At 59.0% G+C, this 11,709-nt stretch overlaps 1 non-coding gene across 1 annotated transcript; it reads left to right on the plus strand.

Annotated features, from left to right (window-relative positions):
- The first annotated feature begins 11,164 nt into the window (after positions 1–11,164).
- On the plus strand, positions 11,165–11,283 carry LOC131873240 (5S ribosomal RNA). Its single transcript, XR_009371235.1, has one exon. It is a non-coding gene; the product is annotated as a 5S ribosomal RNA (ribosomal RNA).
- Positions 11,284–11,709: the final 426 nt, after the last annotated feature.

Raw genomic sequence — 11,709 nt, forward strand, 5'->3', positions numbered from 1 at the left:
GCGGCCGAGAAGACTCACCGCATAGGAATCGGGATGCGAGGCGAGGGATGCGGCGGGAAGGCCCCGACGGCTAAACGGAAGAGGCTGCAGGGCCGCCTCGGAATGGTCCAAGCATCGGATGCGATTGGGACGACTACCAGTGCCAACCCCTTATCCCGCGATGCGTCCGATACACAGATAGTTCCAAGGCGGCCGAGGAGCCTCACCGCATATCAATCGGGGTGCGAGGCGAGGGATGGGGCGGGAAGGCCCCAACGGCTAGACGGAAGAGGCTTCAGGGCCACCTCGGAATGGTCCAAGCATCGGACGCGCTTGGGGCGACTGCCAGTGCCAACCCCTTATCCCGCGATGCGTCCGATACACAGATGGTTCCAAGGCGGCCGAGGAGCCTCACCGCATAGCAATCGGGGGTGCGAGGCGAGGGATGGGGCGGGAAGGCCCCAACGGCTAGACGGAAGAGGCTTCAGGGCCGCCTAGGAATGGTCCAAGCATCGGACACGCTTGGGGCGACTACCAGTGACAGCCCCCTATCCCGCGATGCGTCCGATACGAAGATGGTTCCAAGGCGGCCGAGGAGCCTCACCGCATAGCAATCGGGGTGCGAGGTGGGGGATGCGGCGAGATGGCCCCAACGGCTAGACGGAAGAGGCCACAGGGCCGCGTCGGAATAGTCCAAGCATCGGACGCGCTTGGGGCGACTACCAGTGACAACCCCTTATCCCGCGATGCGTCCGATACGAAGATAGTTCCAAGGCGGCCGAGGAGCCTCACCGCATAGCAATCGGGGTGCGAGGTGGGGGATGCGGCGAGATGGCCCCAACGGCTAGACGGAAGAGGCTGCAGGGCCGCCTCGGAATAGTCCAAGCATCGGACGCGCTTGGGGCCACTACCAGTGACAACCCCTTATCCCGCAATGCGTCCGATACGAAGATAGTTCCAAGGCGGCCGAAGAGCCTCACCGCATAGCAATCGGGGTGCGAGGTGGGGGATGCGGCGAGATGGCCCCAACGGCTAGACGGAAGAGGCCACAGGGCCGCCTCGGAATAGTCCAAGCATCGGACGCGCTTGGGGCGACTACCAGTGACAACCCCTTATCCCGCGATGCGTCCGATACGAAGATAGTTCCCAGGCGGCCGAGGAGCCTCACCGCATAGCAATCGGGGTGCGAGGCGAGGGATGCGGCGAGATGGCCCCAAAGGCTAGACGGAAGAGGCTGCAGGGCTGCCTCGGAATAGTCCAAGCATCGGACGCGCTTGGGGCGACTACCACTGCCAACCCCTTATCCCGCGATGCGTTCGATACACAGATAGTTCCGAGGCGGCCGAGGAGGTGGGGGATGCAGCGAGATGGCCCCAACGGCTAGACGGAAGAGGCTGCAGGGCCGCCTCGGAATAGTCCAAGCATCGGACGCGCTTGGGGCGACTACCAGTGACAACCCCTTATCCCGCGATGCGTCCGATACACAGATAGTTCCGAGGCGGCCAAGGAGCCTCACCGCATAGCAATCGTGGTGCGAGGTGGGGGATGCGGCGAGATGGCCCCAACGGCTAGACGGAAGAGGCTGCAGGGCCGCCTCGGAATGGTCCAAGCATCGGATGCGCTTGGGGCGACTACCACTGCCAACCCCTTATCCCGCGATGCGTCCGATACACAGATAGTTCCAAGGCGGCCGAGGAGCCTCACAGCATAGCAATCAGGGTGCGAGGCGAGGGATGCGGCGAGAAAGCCCCAACGGCTAGAGGGAAGAGGCTTCAGGTCCGCCTCGGAATGGTCCAAGCATCGGACGCGCTTGGGGCGACTACCAGTGACAACCCCTTATCCCGCGACGCGTCCGATACACAGATAGTTCCAAGGCGGCCGAGGAGCCTCACCGCATAGCAATCGGGGTGCGAGGCGAGGGATGCGGCGAGAAGGACCCAACGGCTACACGGAAGAGGCTTCGGGGCCGCCTCGGAATGGTCCAAGCATCGGACGCGCTTGGGGCGACTACCAGTGACAACCCCTTATCCCGCGACGCGTCCGATACACAGATAGTTCCAAGGCGGCCGAGGAGCCTCACCGCATAGCAATCGGGGTGCGAGGCGAGGGATGCGGCGAGAAGGACCCAACGGCTACACGGAAGAGGCTTCGGGGCCGCCTCGGAATGGTCCAAGCATCGGACGCGCTTGGGGCGACTACCAGTGACAACCCCTTATCCCGCGACGCGTCCGATACACAGATAGTTCCAAGGCGGCCGAGGAGCCTCACCGCATAGCAATCGGGGTGCGAGGCGAGGGATGCGGCGAGAAGGACCCAACGGCTAGACGGAAGAGGCTTCGGGTCCGCCTCGGAATGGTCCAAGCATCGGACGCGCTTGGGGCGACTACCAGTGACAACCCCTTATCCCGCGACGCGTCCGATACACAGATAGTTCCAAGGCGGCCGAGGAGCCTCACCGCATAGCAATCGGGGTGCGAGGCGAGGGATGCGGCGAGAAGGACCCAACGGCTAGACGGAAGAGGCTTCGGGTCCGCCTCGGAATGGTCCAAGCATCGGACGCGCTTGGGGCGACTACCAGTGACAACCCCTTATCCCGCGACGCGTCCGATACACAGATAGTTCCAAGGTGGCCGAGGAGCCTCACCGCATAGCAATCGGGGTGCGAGGCGAGGGATGCGGCGAGAAGGACCCAACGGCTAGACGGAAGAGGCTTCGGGTCCGCCTCGGAATGGTCCAAGCATCGGACGCGCTTGGGGCGACTACCAGTGACAACCCCTTATCCCGCGACGCGTCCGATACACAGATAGTTCCGAGGCGGCCGAGGAGCCTCACCGCATAGCAATCGGGGTGCGAGGCGAAGGATGCGGCGAGAAGGACCCAACGGCTAGACGGAAGAGGCTTCGGGTCCGCCTCGGAATGGTCTAAGCATCGGACGCGCTTGGGGCGACTACCAGTGACAACCCCTTATCCCGCGACGCGTCCGATACACAGATAGTTCCAAGGCGGCCGAGGAGCCTCACCGCATAGCAATCGGGGTGCGAGGCGAGGGATGCGGCGAGAAGGACCCAACGGCTAGACGGAAGAGGCTTCAGGGCCGCCTCGGAATGGTCCAAGCATCGAACGCGCTTGGGGCGACTACCAGTGACAACCCCTTATCCCGCGACGCGTCCGATACACAGATAGTTCCGAGGCGGCCGAGGAGCCTCACCGCATAGCAATCGGGGTGCGAGGCGAGGGATGCGGCGAGAAGGACCCAACGGCTAGACGGAAGAGGCTTCAGGGCCGCCTCGGAATGGTCCAAGCATCGGACGCGCTTGGGGCGACTACCAGTGACAACCCCTTATCCCGCGACGCGTCCGATACACAGATAGTTCCGAGGCGGCCGAGGAGCCTCACCGCATAGCAATCGGGGTGCGAGGCGAGGGATGCGGCGAGAAGGACCCAACGGCTAGACGGAAGAGGCTTCAGGGCCGCCTCGGAATGGTCCAAGCATCGGACGCGCTTGGGGCGACTACCAATGACAACCCCTTATCCCGCGACGCGTCCGATACACAGATAGTTCCGAGGCGGCCGAGGAGCCTCACCGCATAGCAATCGGGGTGCGAGGCGAGGGATGCGGCGAGAAGGACCCAACGGCTAGACGGAAGAGGCTTCAGGGCCGCCTCGGAATGGTCCAAGCATCGGACGCGCTTGGGGCGACTACCAGTGACAACCCCTTATCCCGCGACGCGTCCGATACACAGATAGTTCCGAGGCGGCCGAGGAGCCTCACCGCATAGCAATCGGGGTGCGAGGCGAGGGATGCGGCGAGAAGGACCCAACGGCTAGACGGAAGAGGCTTCAGGGCCGCCTCGGAATGGTCCAAGCATCGGACGCGCTTGGGGCGACTACCGTTGCCAACCCCTTATCCCGCGATGCGTCTGATACACAGATAGTTCCGAGGCGGCCGAGGAGCCTCACCGCATAGCAATCGGGTTGCGAGGCAGATTATTGGGAAGGGAACCCCCTGGGATGCGGCTCAAGCAGTGCCCAAAGGGACTGGAATGCGGAATCACATCGAGAGACCCAAATGCTATACGAGGGCTCAAATCGAATTATCGATTTGGCCACGACATGGACGCATCGGAACGACTACCTTTGCCGAACCACTCGCAATTGCATCCATACCGAAACCAATAGACATTTCCGTTAGAGCCCTCGCATAGCATTCGGGAATCTCGCATGCCCCTCTAAATCGACCAATGCTGGCGCTCAATGAAAATCCGAGCGCTACCACCGTTCGAGCGCCAGCATTGGTCGAGTTAGAGGGGCACGGGGGAGAATGCTCCAGTCAACACCTCCCCTATATAAGTTATTTGTCCGATTCTCGCACAACCGTAGTCTGCCTCGTCGAATCAAACAACGGTCCCAGATTCCGACTTCCGTTCCGTAGAGACCCAAAAGCTAGATGGAGGCTCGCAAGAAAGAGAGTCGGCGCATAGCAATCGGGTTTCTCGAACGTTTAGGGACCGAGCTCACTTGCGGATAGGGCAAAATCCGCCAAGCAACCCAAAAGCTAGACGGGGGCTCGAATCGAATCGCCTAGGCGGCCACAACAACGACGTGTTGGATCGACTACCAGTGCCAAACCATTCAGCAAGACTAGTCTGTGTCGAGGCCGGATAGAGATTCTCAGAGAGCGCCCGCATAGCATTTAGGAGACCTGCCGCGTCCCTCACACTCGACAAATGGTGGTGCACGTTTATAAATCCGAGCGATCCCAACCCTTTCAAGCACCAACATCGGTCGAGATAGAGGGGCACGGAGGGGGCTGCGTGAGACAACACAGTCCCCTATATAAGTTATTTGTCCGATTCTCACACATCCGAAGAATGGTCATCAAATCGGACAACAGCCCAAACTTCCGACTTCCGTCCCAGAAAGCCCAAGAGCTATCTAAAACGTTCATGGCCGGAACTCGATCGCGGCTATACCAGTCCGCCAAGCAACCCAAAAGCTAGACTGGAGCTCTAGTCGAATCACCTCTGTGGCCATTGCAAGGACGTGTTGGAGCGACTACCATTGCCGAACCATTCCGCAGGTCGAGTCCATACCAAGGCCGCATAGAGATTCACGATGAGCTCCTGCATAGCAATCAGGAGACTTGCCGTGTCCATCACAATCGATAAATCCTGGTGCAAGATTTTTGCATCCGAGCGCTCCAACCAGTCGAGCACCAGCATCAATCGACATAAACGGGCACGGGGGGAGGATGCTCGAGAACACTACCTCCCCTATATAAGTTATTTGTCCGATTCTCAAGCAGCCGAAGTCTGGTCATCGAATCGGGTCAAAGACCACAACTTCCGACTTTACCCACAATGCAAGTCATCGAATCGAACATCGGCCCCCGAGTCGGACTCCATGCGTATGTCAGGTCATCGGACCCAAATTCCGCCTTCCTGCGCATGGCGGGCCATCAATATCAACTCGGTCATCGGACCCAAACTCCGCCTTTTTGCGTATGGCACGCCTTCAAATCGGTCATCGGACCCAAATTCCGCCTTCCTGTGCATGGCGGGCCATCAACATCAACTCGGTCATCGGACCCAAATTCCGCCTTTCTGCGCATGGCACGCCATCAACTCGGTCATCGGACCCAAATTCCGCCTTCCTGCGCATGGCAGGTCATCGGACACAAATTCAGACCTCGCCAATATGCCTACGTATCGAATCGGTCATCGGACCCAACTTCCGACTTCATCCATACTGTAGGGTCTTTGAGGTTGGCGCGGTGCGCTCAACCCAGGGAGTCGACCCATCGAAGCATACACCTCCCCTATATAAGCTATTTGTCCGATTCCCACACCTGTGTAGTTTGCACCTCTGACCAGGACATCGACCCCAACTTCCGAACTCGACTGCAACGACGGCACCAGCGCCTTGGTGCGCACCTTGCGACGCACAGTCCCAACATTCGCCTTCCTGCACATGGCAGGTCATCGGACCCAAATTCCGACCTCGCGAGTATGCCTACATATCGAATCGGTCATCGGACCCAACTTCCGACTTCATCCATACCGTAGGGTCTTTGAGGTTGGCGCGGTGCGCTCAACCCGGGGAGTCGACCCAACGAAGCATACACCTCCCCTATATAAGCTATTTGTCCGATTCCCACACCTGTGTAGTTTGCACCTCCGATCAAGACATCGACCCCAACTTCCGAACTCGCCTCCAACGACCGAACCAGCGCCTTGGTGCGCACCTTGCAACGCACAGTGCCAACATTCGCCTTCCTGCACGTGGCAGGTCATCGGACCCAAATTCCGACCTCGCGAGTATGCCTACATATCGAATCGGTCATCGGACCCAACTTCCGACTTCATCCATACCGTAGGGTCTTTGAGGTTGGCGCGGTGCGCTCAACCCGGGGAGTCGACCCAACGAAGCATACACCTCCCCTATATAAGCTATTTGTCCGATTCCCACACCTGTGTAGCTTGCACCTCCGATCAGGACATCGACCCCAACTTCCGAACTCGACTAAAAAGACCGCACCAGCGCCTTGGTGTGCACCTTGCAACGCACAGTGTCAACATTCGCCTTCCTGCACATGGCAGGTCATCGGACCCAAATTCCGACCTCATGAGCATACCTACTAATCGAATTGGTCATCGGACCCAACTTCCGACTTCATCCATACCGTAGGGTCTTTGAGGTTGGCGCGGTGCGCTCAACCTGGGGAGTCGACCCATCGAAGCATACACCTCCCCTATATAAGCTATTTGTCCGATTCCGACACCTGTGTAGTTTGCACCTCCGCTCAGGACATCGACCCCAACTTCCGAACTCGCCTGCAACGACCGAACCAGCGCCTTGGTGCGCACCAAAAGTGCGCACTTTTGGAGGGCACTTTTGTGCGCTCCAAAGGTGCGCACTTTTGGAGGGCACTTTTCTGCGCTCCAAAGGTGCGCACTTTTGGAGGGCACTTTTTGGAGGGCACTTTTCTGCGCTCCAAAGGTGCGCACTTTTGGAGGGCACTTTTTGGAGGGCACTTTTCTGCGCTCCAAAGGTGCGCACTTTTGGAGGGCACTTTTTGGAGGGCACTTTTCTGCGCTCCAAAGGTGCGCACTTTTGGAGGGCACTTTTTGGAGGGCACTTTTCTGCGCTCCAAAGGTGCGCACTTTTGGAGGGCACTTTTTGGAGGGCACTTTTCTGCGCTCCAAAGGTGCGCACTTTTGGAGGGCACTTTTCTGCGCTCCAAAGGTGCGCACTTTTGGAGGGCACTTTTTGGAGGGCACTTTTCTGCGCTCCAAAGGTGCGCACTTTTGGAGGGCACTTTTTGGAGGGCACTTTTCTGCGCTCCAAAGGTGCGCACTTTTGGAGGGCACTTTTTGGAGGGCACTTTTCTGCGCTCCAAAGGTGCGCACTTTTGGAGGGCACTTTTGTGCACTCCAAAGGTGCGCACTTTTGGAGGGCACTTTTCCTGTGCTCCAAAGGTGCACACCTAGGTGAGCACCTTCGACCACACCTTGTAGCACACCAAACTCTGACTTTCGACTTCATCCGCAATGCAGGGTCTTTGAGGTTGGCGCAATGCGCACAACCAGGGGAGTCGACCCATCAAACCCAACACCTCCCCTATATAAGCTATTTGTCTGATTCTCATACATGCGTAGCCTGCAGGAGCAATTAGGACATCGACCCCAACTTTCGGCTTCTAAACGAAAACAAGGTCTTTGAGGTTGGTGTAATGCGAACAACTAGGGGAGTCAACCCATCAAACCCAACACCTCCCCTATATAAGCTATTTGTCTGATTCTCATACATGTGTAGTCTACAGGAGCAATTAGGACATCGACCCCAACTTTTGACTTCTTAACGAAAACAAGGTCTTTGAGGTTGACGTAATGCGCACAACCAGGGGAGTCGACCCATCAAACCCAACACCTCCCCTATATAAGCTATTTGTCCGATTCTCATACATGTGTAGCCTGCAGGAGCCATTAGGACATTGACCCCAACTTTTGACTTCTTAACGAAAACAAGGTCTTTGAGGTTGGCGTAATGCGCACAACCAAGGGAGTTGACCCATCAAACCCAACACCTCCCCTATATAAGCTATTTGTCTGATTCTCATACATGTGTAGCCTGCAACAACGATTAGGACATCCACCCCAACTTCTGAATTCGTCTGCGTTGACCGCACCAAAGGTGCACGCCTTGGTGCTCACCAAAATCCGACTTCCGACTTCTTCTGCTATGCGGGGTCTTTGAGGTTGGCGCAGTGCGCACAACCAGGGGAGTCAACCCACCGAATGCAACACCTCCCCTATATAAGCTATTTGTCTGATTCTCATACATGCGTAGACTGCAGCAATGATTAGGACATCCACCCCAACTTTTGACTTCTTAAACAAGACAGGGTCTTTGAAGTTGGTGCAGTGCACACAACCAGGGGAGTCGACCCATCAAACGCAACACCTCCCCTATATAAAGCTATTTGTCCGATTCTCATACGTGTAGTCTGCAGCAGCGATTAGGACATCGACCCCAACTTCCGAATTCGTTTGCATTGACCGCACCAAAGGTGCACGCCTTGGTGTGCACCCTGGAGTGCACTTTGGTGCTCACCTCGGTGCACACTTTGGTGTGCACCTCGGTGTGCACCAAAGGTGCGCACCTTGGAGCGCACCAAAGGTGTACACTTTGGAGCGCACCACATAGGGTCTTTGAGAGGTTGGCGCAGTGCGCACACCAAGGTGGGTGTTGAGGTGCGTGCCGAGGTGGGTGGGTGCTAGGGTGCGCTCCATGGTGGGTGCCAGGGTGGGTGCGTGCTAGGGTGGATTCCAAAGAGGGTCATAGGGTGGGTGCCAAGGTGGGTTGGTGATATAGTGGGTTCAAAGGTGGGTACTAGGGTGGGTTCCAAGGTGGGTCACAAGTTGGGTGCCAGGATGCGTGGGTGTTAGGTTGGGTGCCAAGGTGGGCTCCTGCGTGGGTGGGTGCTAGGGTGGGTTTCAAGGTGGACGCGAGGGCGGGTGCCAAGGTGGGTAACAAGTTGGGTGTTAGGATGGGTGAGTGCTAGAGTGGGTGCCAAGGTGGGTGGGTGCTAAGGTGGATGCCAAGGTGGTTCACAGGGTGGGTGGGTTCTAGGGTGAGTTCCAAGGTGGGTCACAGGTTCAGTGCTAGGGTGGGTGTCAAGGCGGGTGTCGAGGTGCCTGGGTGCTAGGGTGTGGATGCCAATGTGGGTCATAGGGTGGGTACTAGGGTGGGCTGCAATGTGGGTGCCAAGGTGGGTAACATGCTCGGTGGGTTCTAAATTGGGTGCCAGGGTGGGTGTGCACCCACCTTGCCCGAGGTGGGTGCCAAGGTGCCAGTGTGGGTGGGTGCTAAGGTGGATGCCAAGGTGGGTGAGAAGGTGGGTGATAGGTTGAGTGGTAGGATGGGTGGGTGCCAAGATGGGTCACAGGGTGGGTGCAAGGGTGGGTAGGTGCTAGGGTTGGTGTCAGGGTGGGTGGGTGCTAGGTTGGGTTCCAAGGTGGGTGCGAGGGTGAGTGTCAAGGTGGGTCACAGGTTAGGTGCTAGGATGGGTGAGTGCTAGGGTGCAAAGGTGCCAGGGTGGGTGCTAGGATGGGTCGATGCTAGGGTGAGTGGCAAGGTGGGTCCACAAGTGTCAAGGTGGGTGCCGAGGTGGGTGCCAAGTCGGCGACTGCTATGGTGGATGCCAAGGTGGGTCACGGGGTGGGTGCCAAGTTGCTAGGTTGGGTTCCAAGGTGGGTGCCAACGTGGGTGCTAGGGTGCGTGGGTTAAAGGGTGTGTCACAACGTGGGTGCCAGGATGGGTGCGCACCCACACTGGCCAAGACGGGTGCGGGTGCAAGGTTGGGTTCCAAGCCCGGTCACAGGCTGGGTGCTAGGATGGGTGGGTGCCAAGGTGGGCACCAGGGTGGGTGCACCCACCCTGGCCAAGGTGGGTCACGGGGTGGGTCCTAGGGTGGGTAACGGGGTGGGTACTAAGGTGCGTGCCAAGGTGGGTCATAGGGTGGGTGCCAAGGTGGGCACCAGGGTGGGTGTGCACCAACCCTAGCCAGGGTAGGTCACGGGGTGGTTGTCGGGGTGGGCGTCAAGGAGCCAAGGTGGGTGGCAAGTAGCCAAGTTGCGTGCCAAGGTGGGTGTCGGGGTGGGTGCCAAGGATCCAAGGTGGGTGCCAAGGAACCAAGGTGGGTGTCTGGGTGGGTGCCGAGGTGGGAGCCAGGGTGGGTCCCAAGGTGAGTGCAAAGGTGGGTGCCAGGGTCAAGGTGAGTGCCAATGTGGGTTCCAAGGTGCCAGGGTCAGGGTGAGTGCCAATGTGGGTTCAAAGGTGCTAAGTTGGGTGCGAGGTTGGGTGCGAGGGTGGGTGGGTGCCAAGGTGTGCTAGGTGGAAGCCCGGGTGGGTCGGCATCCCATGGGTGTCGAGTTGGGTGCCTGATGGGTGCTTCTTGTCAAGTTTTAGTCGTCGGGACTCATTTCGAGCCTTAGAGGTCGTTTCTTGTCCGGTTGCCCTGTCTTCGACCTGGGAACCCAATTTTGGTCCTCGGGTCCCATTTTTTTTTGTCTCGCATCCCACTTTTGGCCTGTGGCCTTTTCGGGGTCGATTCTCGTTTTGGGCATCAGAGCATGTTTCTTCTCCTAAAACCCAATATTTGTTTATTAAGTCTCGGAACACATTTTTGTTCTCGTGGACCCATCATGGGTCTTGGAACGCATTTGTGGTCCTTGGGTCCCATTTTGCATCCCGAAACTTGTGTTTTGGTGCTTGATCCCTATTTTGGGTGCCCACCTTGCACCAAGTGCGCACCCGGGGCAAACCGAGCGCCTTGGTGCACCGGGGCAAGATCGAGCGTGCACCCGAGGCGCCCCGAACATGCACCAAGGTGCACTCGGCCCACATGTGAGCGCAGGTCGTTGCGCCCGAGGTGGTGTGTGGGCACCGCGTTGCAGACGGGACACTGCACGCACACGACGCCCCCTCCAGGTGCACGCACGTAGGCCGGGCCGGGTGCACACCCGACGCCCTAGCAAGGTGCGCGCACCCGGGCAGGGCTCACACTTGGCGAACGGGGCGCACTTCGCGAGGGAGGGTGTGCACCTCGACGGGGGTGGGTGGCCGGGGTGGATTCGCACGTGGGTCGCGGTTTGCTAAGTACACACTGCGACAAGCTCATAACGGGTGCGATCATACCAGCGTTAGTGCACCGGATCCCATCAGAACTCCGCAGTTAAGCGCGCTTGGGCCGGAGTAGTACTGGGATGGGTGACCTCCCGGGAAGTCCCGGTGTTGCACCCTTTTTTAGTTTTTCGCCGGGCGTCGCAATGCTATTTGAATAAACCTTTTGCCCGTTTGCGTTCTCGTCGGGGCCGGGCCGGGCCGGGGTGCGCTGCCCGCACTACCGCGCGCGCGGGGGCGACACCGAGCGCGCACCCGAGGCGCCCCGAGCACACAGGCCACGGTGCAACCCGGGCGTTGTGCGCGCACCCCGGTGCGCCCGAGGTGCTGCGCGCGCACCCAGGTGAAATCGGTGTGCACCTCGGCCAGTGCGCGCTCGGTCGAGTCGCGCACGTTGGCCAAGGTGCACGGTGATGTTTCTTACTCTAAGGTTCCGCACCAGACGCCCGGGACAGGTGAGCGAAGCTGGGCGGGGCCGGGTGCGCGGCCGGGGCAGGTGCACGCAGCTGGAGAGAGCTTTGGAGCACACTTCGGAGCGCACCAATG

Source organism: Cryptomeria japonica, unplaced genomic scaffold (genome assembly GCF_030272615.1).
Source record: "Cryptomeria japonica unplaced genomic scaffold, Sugi_1.0 HiC_scaffold_1277, whole genome shotgun sequence".
Classification (NCBI taxonomy): Eukaryota; Viridiplantae; Streptophyta; class Pinopsida; order Cupressales; family Cupressaceae; genus Cryptomeria; species Cryptomeria japonica.